Raw genomic sequence first — 10,454 nt, forward strand, 5'->3', positions numbered from 1 at the left:
AGGGATTTCCCAAGGATATGAAAGATTTGAAGGTCCTTTAACTGCCCACACCAGATCTAACTCAGTTCCTAGGTTACAAATCGTGTTTCAAAGGAGAGACTAAAAGGAATGACCAAATTCCCAATATCCACAAATACTTAAAGACTGGGACTTCTCTGACAATCCAGTGGTTAGGACTCTGTACTTCCAGTGCAGGGGGCACAGGTTTGATCCCTAGCCAGGGAACGAAGATCCCATGTGCCACATGGCAAAAAAAACCCAAAACAAACAAACCAACAAATGCTTAGAGACTGTCTATTATGGTCATTACCATTGTTCCACTGTTCACTTAACATGTTGATAATATTCAAGAATTAAAAGTACTAAACTATTTCAGCAACACTTTTGAGGTTGGGATTGAGGAAAAAAAGATGTCTTCCAAAAGTCTCATCTGGGTTGAGGCTGGGAGCTTATGAGATGGGGATAGTGAAAGTATACAGACTTATTTTATTGGGATAATGAGAGCGAAAATAAAGGGAAGATACAGGGTCTTCATGGGGAAAATAAGCAAGATACTTTAAAATAAATAGTAGAGAAATAAATATATGAGTTTGAATAGCATAAAATAGAACAGGAAGAAAAGTATAGCTTCCAGATTAACAAATGAAATGAATGTCAACTTTAAAAAATCAACACCAAAAAAAAAAAGAAAAGAAAATTAAAAGATATTCACTTGGATTATTTAAATAGTTCTAATTCACTGTAATTTATCTATTGGCTTTTTGGCTATATATCTTTTGCTTTGTCTTGTTTGTTGGTGACTGGTCTGGAGATTAGAATGTTAATATCTAACTATACTTTCTCAGTCTAATTGGAGCTAATTTTGTTCCACTTCATATTAAAGGTAAAAGCCTTCCAACCATATAGGTCCTTCCACCAAAATTCATGTTATAATGGTCCTTCATAGTGCATCTTCATATACTAAAAATCTTACAAGTTTTTGCTTTTTTCAGTCATACATACTTTAAAAACCTTAAGAGAAAAAAAACTAGTTTTTTCTATTCAGCCAGAGACTTGCCACTTCTGTTGCTCTACCTTTAATCTTGAGGACCCTTTCAGCTGAAAATTTTCCTTGGTATTTCTTAAGAAGCGGTTCTTCTCCTGATGAATTCTCTTAGCTTTCCTTCATCTGAGAAAAAATGTCTTTATTTTGCTGTCATTCCTGGTGGAAATTTTCACTGGACATAGAATTTGAGGTTGACAGTTCATTTCTTTAAAGCACTTAAAGTTGTTGTTTCACCCTCTCCCGCCCTCCGTGGTTTTGATGAGAAATCCACAGTTGTTCTAATCACTGTTTCCCTCTGCATAATGTCACTTTTCTCTAGCTGCCTTCAAGACTTTATCTTTATTTCATCAGACTGACTATGATGCATCTGGCTACAACTTTTTTGACTTTGTGCTGTTCAAGTTTCACCAAGCTTCCTGAACCTGTAACATATGGCTGTATCTTCTCCATACTTAGGAAATTTTGGCCATTATTTCTTTAAATGTGCTTTCTGCCTCAGTATCTGTTTCTTCTCATCCAAGGACATGTAAGTTAGACCTTTTGATATCATTCCATGAGTCTCTGAGATTGTTAACTTTTTCAACTTTTTATTCCTTTGTTTCTCAGATTACCTTCAAATTCATTGACCTGTTTCTATGTCTTCACTATACTATTGAGTTCACACATGTGGTGAGCTTTTCTATTTTATATTTTTTCACTTCTAAAATTTCCATTAGATTCTTTTTTTAATAGTTTTATTTCTCTGCAGAAAGCTCCTATTTTCCCATTCATTTTCAGTGTGTTTACCTTGACTTCATGGAGCATAGTTACAACACATGATAAAAGACTTTGACAATTCCAACATCTGGGCCATTTCAGGGTTGGCATCTACTTACTGTCTTTTCCCTTCCATATTGGTTGCATTTCTCTGGTTCTCTGTATATCAAATAACTCGACATTGAGAATATTATGTAGACTCTGGGTCCTATTATAATCCTCTGTGTTGGTGAGGACATGAAACAATGGAACTCTCATATACAGCTGGTCAGAATGTAAAATGGTTTAACCACTCTGGAAAACAGTTTGGCAGAGTCTTATAAAGTTAAATCTGTATCTACCATATAACCCACCTTTTTGCTACTACATATTTACTCAAGAGAAATGAAAGCATATGTCCATACAAAGACTTCTACATGAATGTTCATAGCAACATTCTTCATAAAGTCCAAAAACTGGAAACCACCCAAATATTCAGCAACAGGTCACTGGATAGGCAAATTATCATATATCCATGCTATAGACTATTATAAGCAACTGTTACACAAAGTGGGTGAAGCAAAATCTTTATGCCATTTGAAAGAAGTGAGGCCAAAAAAGTACATTCTCTATGATTCAATTCATATAAAATTCTAGAAGATTCAAACTAATTTATATTAGTAAAAAGCAGAAGGGTTTGCCTGAAACCAGAGGTGAAGAGAGGGATGGATTACAAAGAAACACAAGGAAGTTTTGCAGGTGATAGGAATGCTTGTTATCTTGATTGAAGATGTGATTTTACAAATGTATAAATATATCAAAATAACCAAATAAAACACCTAAACTATGTTCACTTATATGTTTCAATATCTCAACCAGCCATGTAAATAAAAAGAGGATGCAACTATGTAAATGAATACAAACCAAAAAAGAGAGAGAGAACATCAAGCATACCAGTCCTTGTTCAGGGCATGACAGAATTCTCCCATTAAAGACAAAAGACAAAACTCAGACCTATTTATTAAACAAAAGCAAACAAACAAACAAAACCCTAAGCTTACAAGAAATACTTAAAGTGATAATGAAAGGCTAAAAATAAAGAACTATACAAACAGAATCTGGGAAAATATAAATAAAAGATAAGTTGAATGAAACATTTTAAAGTCGGCAAGGTTATGAAAACATCAAACACATCTAAAGAGGTATTTTGCACTATTTACAAAGAAGATACCACAGTCACCAAATACACAGCAGATAAATATGTAAAGCAAAAAGTATTAGAAATGCAAACAGAACTTACTAAATAAACAACAAATACACTAGGAAGATTCAACATACTTTGAGAAAGGGGTAGATCTACTAGACCAAAAATTAGCAAAAATCTAAAGGAATGGAATCATGCATTCAATAAATTGAATAATACAAGTAATAAATGTATTAAATATATGGAGAACCACATGGCTCCAAATAGAAAATTTTTGTCTTATGGCCATACACAAAAAATGATTCAGTACTTAAATAAACATATATTCAAGAGAATCATGTATAGGCTATGTTTTCCACTCATAATAAGTTAGAAAATAAATTTGGTCAATTGAAGTAACTGTCAGGACTTTTCCAAGGTTGAAATACCATCTTAATCACATTGATCATAAGTAGACTAAACTCACAGGCAGAAAATCTCGGACCAAATCCACCTCTGGCACAGTGATACTGGGAAGTTACACAAACCCTTTGAGAATCCAACTCCATAAGATATCAGTGATCCTACCCACTCTACAAATTTCATAAAAGTAGTTGCTAGTGTCAAGGCAAACTGAAATCATGAAAATTTTAAGGCAGTTTTCAAACTGTAAAGTCCCATAAAAACATAGGGTTTCTACAAGAAAATATGTCTAAGTAGTAATCAACTGGACTCACAGAAATGGGGGAAAAGGGGACTTTAGAAATATGTCCTTCTATATTTGGTCTATCCGGATGTGTATACAGAGGTATTTTAAAGAAATCTAGAAAGGTCATCGGGTTTCCCAGGTGATGCAGTGGTAAAGAATCTGCCTGCCAATGCAAAAGACATGGGCTCAATCCCTGGGTTGGAAAGATGCCCTGGAGAGGGAAATGGCAACCCACTCCAGTATTCTTGCCTGGAGAATCCCAAGGACAGAGGAGCCTGGCAGGCTACAGACCATGGGGTCACAAAGAGTTGGACACAACTGAGCATGCACACAGAAAGGCAATCACACTTGGATTAGTAGGAGCTGCAGTAACTAACAATGGTAACTTGTTGCCAACTTGCCACTAATGAAGAGGAAAAGTCCCTCAGATAGGAACTACTTAAATATTTGATGACTAATAAATTAAATGTTAATTAAATACTTCAGTGATTTTCTTCCCTGACCAGCATATAATTAACATTTAATTTGTTATAAAATATTTAAAGTTATGAAATATCCTACGGCATCTAAAATGTCTCCATTGTCAGACCATTTTAGGACAATGTGTCAAGGGTACAAGAGGTGAGACTGGCATTTAAACCTCAGGAGACAGATCATAAAAAGTAACTTTTGTGCTTTTCTCACATAAGGAAATTGAGACTGAGATAAGGAGCATCTCATTTTCCAATTGAATTTAGCTAAGGAATTTATAACTAAGTGCTACCAGGGAGTAAAGGATAAACTTCAAATCTAAAACTATAATGTCATGAATGTGGCAAGCACCTCAGTAGTAACTGGAAAACATGATTACAAGTTGGTTAGCACCAAGTTAGTTACGTTACAAGTTGGTTAGGAGGAAAGCGACATTCACTCCAGCCTCTCTGGAACATGAAATTCATCTGTAAGAATGAGCTTAAAGAGAAGGCAGATGGGACAGAACAGCTATCCAGTAAAACAAGGGACACTATTAAAGATGTGCCCTTCTCCTAACTTCCCCCACGTGGCTGTCTGAAAGTCTCAGAAATGCATTTCCCCATTGGTTCAAATTTGACCTTGGAAAGTAGATGAGCCTGGGCTTATAGCAAGGGAAGTAGGGTCTGGAAGGGCAAAGAGAGCTGTGACAAGACATCTAGCTGGTAAGGAGAGAGGGATTTGGGGAATGAACATTCACATTGTCAGTCTTTAAACTTGAATGATGCAGAATAGCCACCGGACCAAACCAAGTGAAACAATTTGCCTAACCTTAAAAATGCATTCCAATATACATTAGATGCAGACAGACACTGTTTGATTCCACTTATAAGAAATACCTAGAATAATCAACTTCAGAGTCAAAAAGTACACTGCTAGATGCCAGGGGCCGTTAGGTAAAGAGGTGGGGGAATAGGGCATTAGTGTTTAATGGAAACAGTTTCAGTCTAGGAAGGTGAAAATTCAGGAGAGGGATGATGGTGAGAGTTGCACAACAATGTGAATGGACTTGGTGCCCCTGGATTGTATAGTTAAATATGGTTAAAATAGTATGCCTTATATTCTGTGACTTTTACCACAATTAAAAAAAAAAAAAAAACATTTAAAATAGAGAGAGAAAGAAACAACTTCTCTTGTGTATAAGCAGAGCTATGCAATGAACCAGGCTAACGGAAATCTCCTAAAAGAAGGCTCCCTGACCCACAACTAGAGCACCAAACAGAACAGGTCAGTTCCACTTCTAAAGACCAAGACTGGGAACACAGCCTCTCCCCTTCCATCCCTTTATTGCCCTTCTTGCACGCAGGGTCTGCAAGAAGATTGAGGGCAGGAAGAGAAGGGGATGACAGAGGATGAGATGGTTGGATGGCATTACCAATTCAATGGACATGAACTTGGATAAACTCTGAGATAGTGAAGGACAGGGAAGCCTGGTGTGCCACAATCCAGGCAGTCAAGAAGAGTCAGACACGACTTAGTGACTGAACAACAATAACTATGCAGCCATGGGAAGGTAGTAGCCATCTCATCACCATGGGGAAGCCCCTCCTGAGGGAAAGCAGCCCATATGCATGGCGATCAGGACGGAAGAAGCCAGCCCTCTAAGTCATTAGTGAGTCATTAGTGAGCCACTCTGGGGATGCTCACCTCTGGTCTTCTCACATCACATTCTTTTTCTGACAGCCCTTCTCCCAACATGCAGCCTTCCTCTTATCTCTCTGTTCCATTTTCTCAATATCTCTGCCCTGTTTAACTCATGTTAATTCTCTGCTACCTGATTCACACAGCCAGAACTTTCACTTGGACAAACCTAAGTCTGTTTACACTTTGTCCAGCTCAGTGCAGCAAACGTGAAGAGTACCTATTATGTACTGGGTGCTAGGCTTTGTGCTGGCAGTAAAGTTCATACGTGCTCCATATAAATGTTTCTAAAATCTAGACTGCAGTATGATTGGTGTTGTCCCTTCCAGACAGCAGTATTCCTGGGTCACCCTGTAATTCTAGATACCTGAGTGTGCAAAATTGCATTCCTGAGTGTCTACATCAGGAACTTTCTCTCTGTGGCCTCAATTCCCACTCCATCCTCCACCCAAGCAAGTTATTTCACTCATTTCCACCTGCAGAGTGAGAGGCGGCCACTCCAAGGAACAGATTCAACCTTGGCAAGAAACATCTATCAATGTCTGGGACTTAAGATGGCATCAGTAAACAATCTGATTTTGCAGCTGTTCTCATGAACCTTAGTTTTCTGGTTGCTTCTATCTGTTTAGCTTCTACAGAACTACAGGTCCTAACCCCTTCCCTGGAAGGTAGGCTACCTTCACAGCATTGCTTTCCAGGAAACTGTGGCCCCAGGCTCTGGCCTGTCTGCCTGGTTCCTTAGCCACTTGTTGGCCTGGTTCTCATTCCTGGCACTACCTTCCATGTCCCAGCTTAGTCAATCACAAGCCGCACAAAAAGAGTCACTGTCCACACTCCAATGTCTATTTGGCCAGGACTCATCTCACACGCTAGTAAAGAAATGCTCAAAATTCTCCAAGCCAGGCTTCAGCAATATGTGAACCGTGAACTTCCTGATGTTCAAGTTGGCTTTAGAAAAGGCAGAGAAACCAGAGATCAAATTGCCAACATCCGCTGGATGATGGAAAAAGCAAGAGAGTTCCAGAAAAGCATCTATTTCTGCTTTATTGACTATGCCAAAGCCTTTGACTGTGTGGATCACAATAAACTGTGGAAAATTCTGAAAGAGTTGGGAATACCAGACCACCTGAACTCCTCTTGAGGAATTTGTATGCAGGTCAGGAAGCAACAGTTAGAAGTGGACATGGAACAACAGACTGGTTCCAAATAGGAAAAGGAGTACATCAAGGCTGTATATTGTCACCCTGTTTATTTAACTTTTATGCAGAGTACATCATGAGAAACACTGGGCTGGAAGAAACACAAGCTGGAATCAAGATTGCCGGGAGAAATATCAATAACCTCAGATATGCAGATGACACCACCCTTATGGCAGAAAGTGAAGAGGAACTCAAAAGCCTCTTGATGAAAGTGAAAGTGGAGAGTGAAAAAGTTGGCTTAAAACTCAACATTCAGAAAACAAAGATCATGGCATCCGGTCCCATCACTTCATGGCAAATAGATGGGGAAACAGTGGAAACAGTGTCAGACTTTATTTTTCTGGGCTCCAAAATCACTACAGATGGTGACTGCAGCCATGAAATTAAAAGACACTTACTCCTTGGAAGGCAAGTTATGACCAACCTAGATAGCATATTCAAAAGCAGAGACATTACTTTGCCAACAAAGGTTCGTCTAGTCAAGGCTATGGTTTTTCCTGTGGTCATGTATGGATGTGAGAGTTGGACTGTGAAGAAGGCTGAGCGCGGAAGAATTGATGCTTTTGAACTGTGGTGTTGGAGAAGACTCTTGAGAGTCCCTTGGACTGCAAGGAGATCCAACCAGTCCATTCTGAAGGAGATCAGCCCTGGGATTTCTTTGGAAGGAATGATGCTAAAGCTGAAACTCCAGTACTTTGGCCACCTCATGCGAAGAGTTGACTCATTGGAAAAGACTCTGATGCTGGGAGGGATTGGGGGCAGGAGGAGAAGGGGACGACAGAGGATGAGATGGCTGGATGGCATCACTGACTCGATGGACATGAGTCTGGGTGAACTCTGGGAGTTGGTGATGGACAGGGAGGCGTGGCATGCTGCGATTCATGGGGTTGCAAAGAGTTAGACACGACTGAGCAACTGATCTGATCTGATCTGATCTGAGAAGTATCAGCTCTGAGGGAGGGAAATGCTTGTATATAGTATTGTGGAACACACTGCCCTGTGAATAAGCCAGGGGAAGTGACAAGTCATCTTCTACTGGGAAGGCGATGAAGCAATAAAAGAGAATTAGAAAGCAATAAGGGCATATGCATCTAAAAGGAATATATGCAGAGGTTCTTTGATAAACACAAAGCTATAAAAGACTAGATTGGAGAATGGTCAACAGAATGAAAAACTGAGAACAAATGAGATGTTTGAAAACATTATACGAATACACAATTTCACTGTTCATATTAACTAAATCAGAATGGGGAGTGTCCTAGATTAGAGCTGATTTCAAAGAAGGAAGTCTTGTTTCTGTTGCATTTAACTACCTATGGATGACTCCACAGTACACAGGTATCTAGCAGTGTTCATGCTCTCATCCATCAGCAACTACACAAACCCCACATGAAGTCAAGCAGCAGCAGCAGGTTTGGTAATGGCTGAAACTTTGCTTGCAATGTCCAAAGATGTTTCCTTGGTGGAACAACTTTCATCCAGCCCACTGAACTCTGTGATGAGCCCACCACAGTGATAACATATCCCCAGACTGGCAGGGAACATCAGCATCACACATAATTATCATCTTCAGAGAAAAGAGTCCATTAATGACCTGGGCTGAAACCAGGTCCGAATACTAATGAAAGGGTGGACTTCTAGGACACTAATTAGGCATGACACTTTCAGGGCAAGCTTGACTTTTCTTCCTAGGATTCCAGTGGATACCATGCGGTGTGAGCAAAATGCAAGTAAGAATGAGAAAGGAAAAGAAGAAACAGTGAAGAATTTTTTAAAAAGAAAGAAAAAAGCAAGAAAAGGGACCATGAAAAGCAAATCAGGAAGCTTTCAATCATGAAACCCCCAAATCCAAAAATTCTAAAAGTAATTCAGGTTCCTGTAACTCAGTTATCAGCTGCCCTCTCCTTGTCATTTGAGATTTAACAAAACTGACTCCATCTTTTTTTCCCTGTGTTCAGTGGGCAGTCTAATACTTTCCCCTAAGATATCTGAGGAGCTCGAAGGTTTATGTTCTCAAGGTTTTTCTAAGTTTAAGTCCCCTTGCACTTCTTCAAAGTGTGGTTTTGAGACCAGGGGTATTGGTAACACCTGGATTGCTGCTGCTGCTGCTGCTGCTGCTAAGTTGCTTCGGTCGTGTCTGACTCTGTGCGACCCCATAGACGGCTGCCCACCAGGCTCCCCCATCCCTGGGATTCTCCAGGCAAGAACACTGGAGTGGGTTGCCATTTCCTTCTCCAACGCGTGAAAGTGAAGTTGCTCAGTCGTGTCCGACTCTAGTGACCTCATGGACTGCAGCCTACCAGGCTCCTCCATCCATGGGATTTTCCAGGCAAGAGTACTGGAGTGGGGTGCCATTGCCTTCTCTGAACACCTGGACATTTGTTAGTAATTCAGAATCTTGACCAGCTGGATCACAACCTTCAAATTTAACAAGCTCCCCAGTGATCTGCATGTATATGGGTATTTGAGAGGCTCTGCTATACCCAATGCAGACACTATGGATGTAGAACTCAGTTACTCCTTGATTTCCTCAAAAATCATGAAGAAAATAACTGACTTTATTACAGATATGGGGCTCTGAAGGGGTTAGCACACTAGACATGCCTATACCTCATACCTCAAATCTCACATCTCAGTTCCCCTCATTTTATTATTCAGAGTAATTTCGTTCCCACTCCAACATAGCCCTGTGCTCACATTGGCATGTGTGAAAATGTTAGTCACTCAGTCATGTCCAACTCTTTGTGACCCCATGGACTATATAGCCCACCAGGCTCTTCTGTCCATGAGATTCTCAGGCAAGAATACTAGAGTGGGTTCCCATTCCCTTCTCCAGGGGACCTTCCTGACTCAGGCATTGAACCCAGGTCTCTTGCTTTGCAGGTGGCTTCTTTACCATCTGAGCCACCAGGGAAGCCCCATGTTGGCATACATTAAAAAAAAAACAAAACCTCCTTTATGTCCTTTGATAAAACAATGGGTTATCTCAACCTTCAGTACCCCCACCCCCAAAAAACTTGCAGCATTATGCAGATTAGCAAAAGAAAGAACAGGAAAGACTTTGAAGTTTTATGCTTTCCTCTTTCTCCCCTTCCAGCCTTTGTGACTAGAAGGAAGCCATACAGATGTATAAACAGATTTTCCTCTGATATGAAATATGTCACCCCTATCCCACTTGAAAGGCAGATACTGTTATAATCCCTTTGGATTTTGAAACACTCTTTTTTTTTCATCCTACAAAGCCCAAATCTCAATTATTCATTGTAAAGCAAGATAAGAATAGCTTAGGTCATTCAAATCCACAGTGTAAACACCATATGCGAACCACGACTTTCGTATGTTTTACCAGAATCACAGGCAGAAAATGAGAATTATTCTAACTGGTTTCTCTTCCTTTTATCCACCATCACTTGTCAAGATCAGCTCTGATCT

This window comes from Bos indicus x Bos taurus, chromosome 1 (genome assembly GCF_003369695.1).
Source record: "Bos indicus x Bos taurus breed Angus x Brahman F1 hybrid chromosome 1, Bos_hybrid_MaternalHap_v2.0, whole genome shotgun sequence".
In the NCBI taxonomy this organism is placed as follows: domain Eukaryota; kingdom Metazoa; phylum Chordata; class Mammalia; order Artiodactyla; family Bovidae; genus Bos; species Bos indicus x Bos taurus.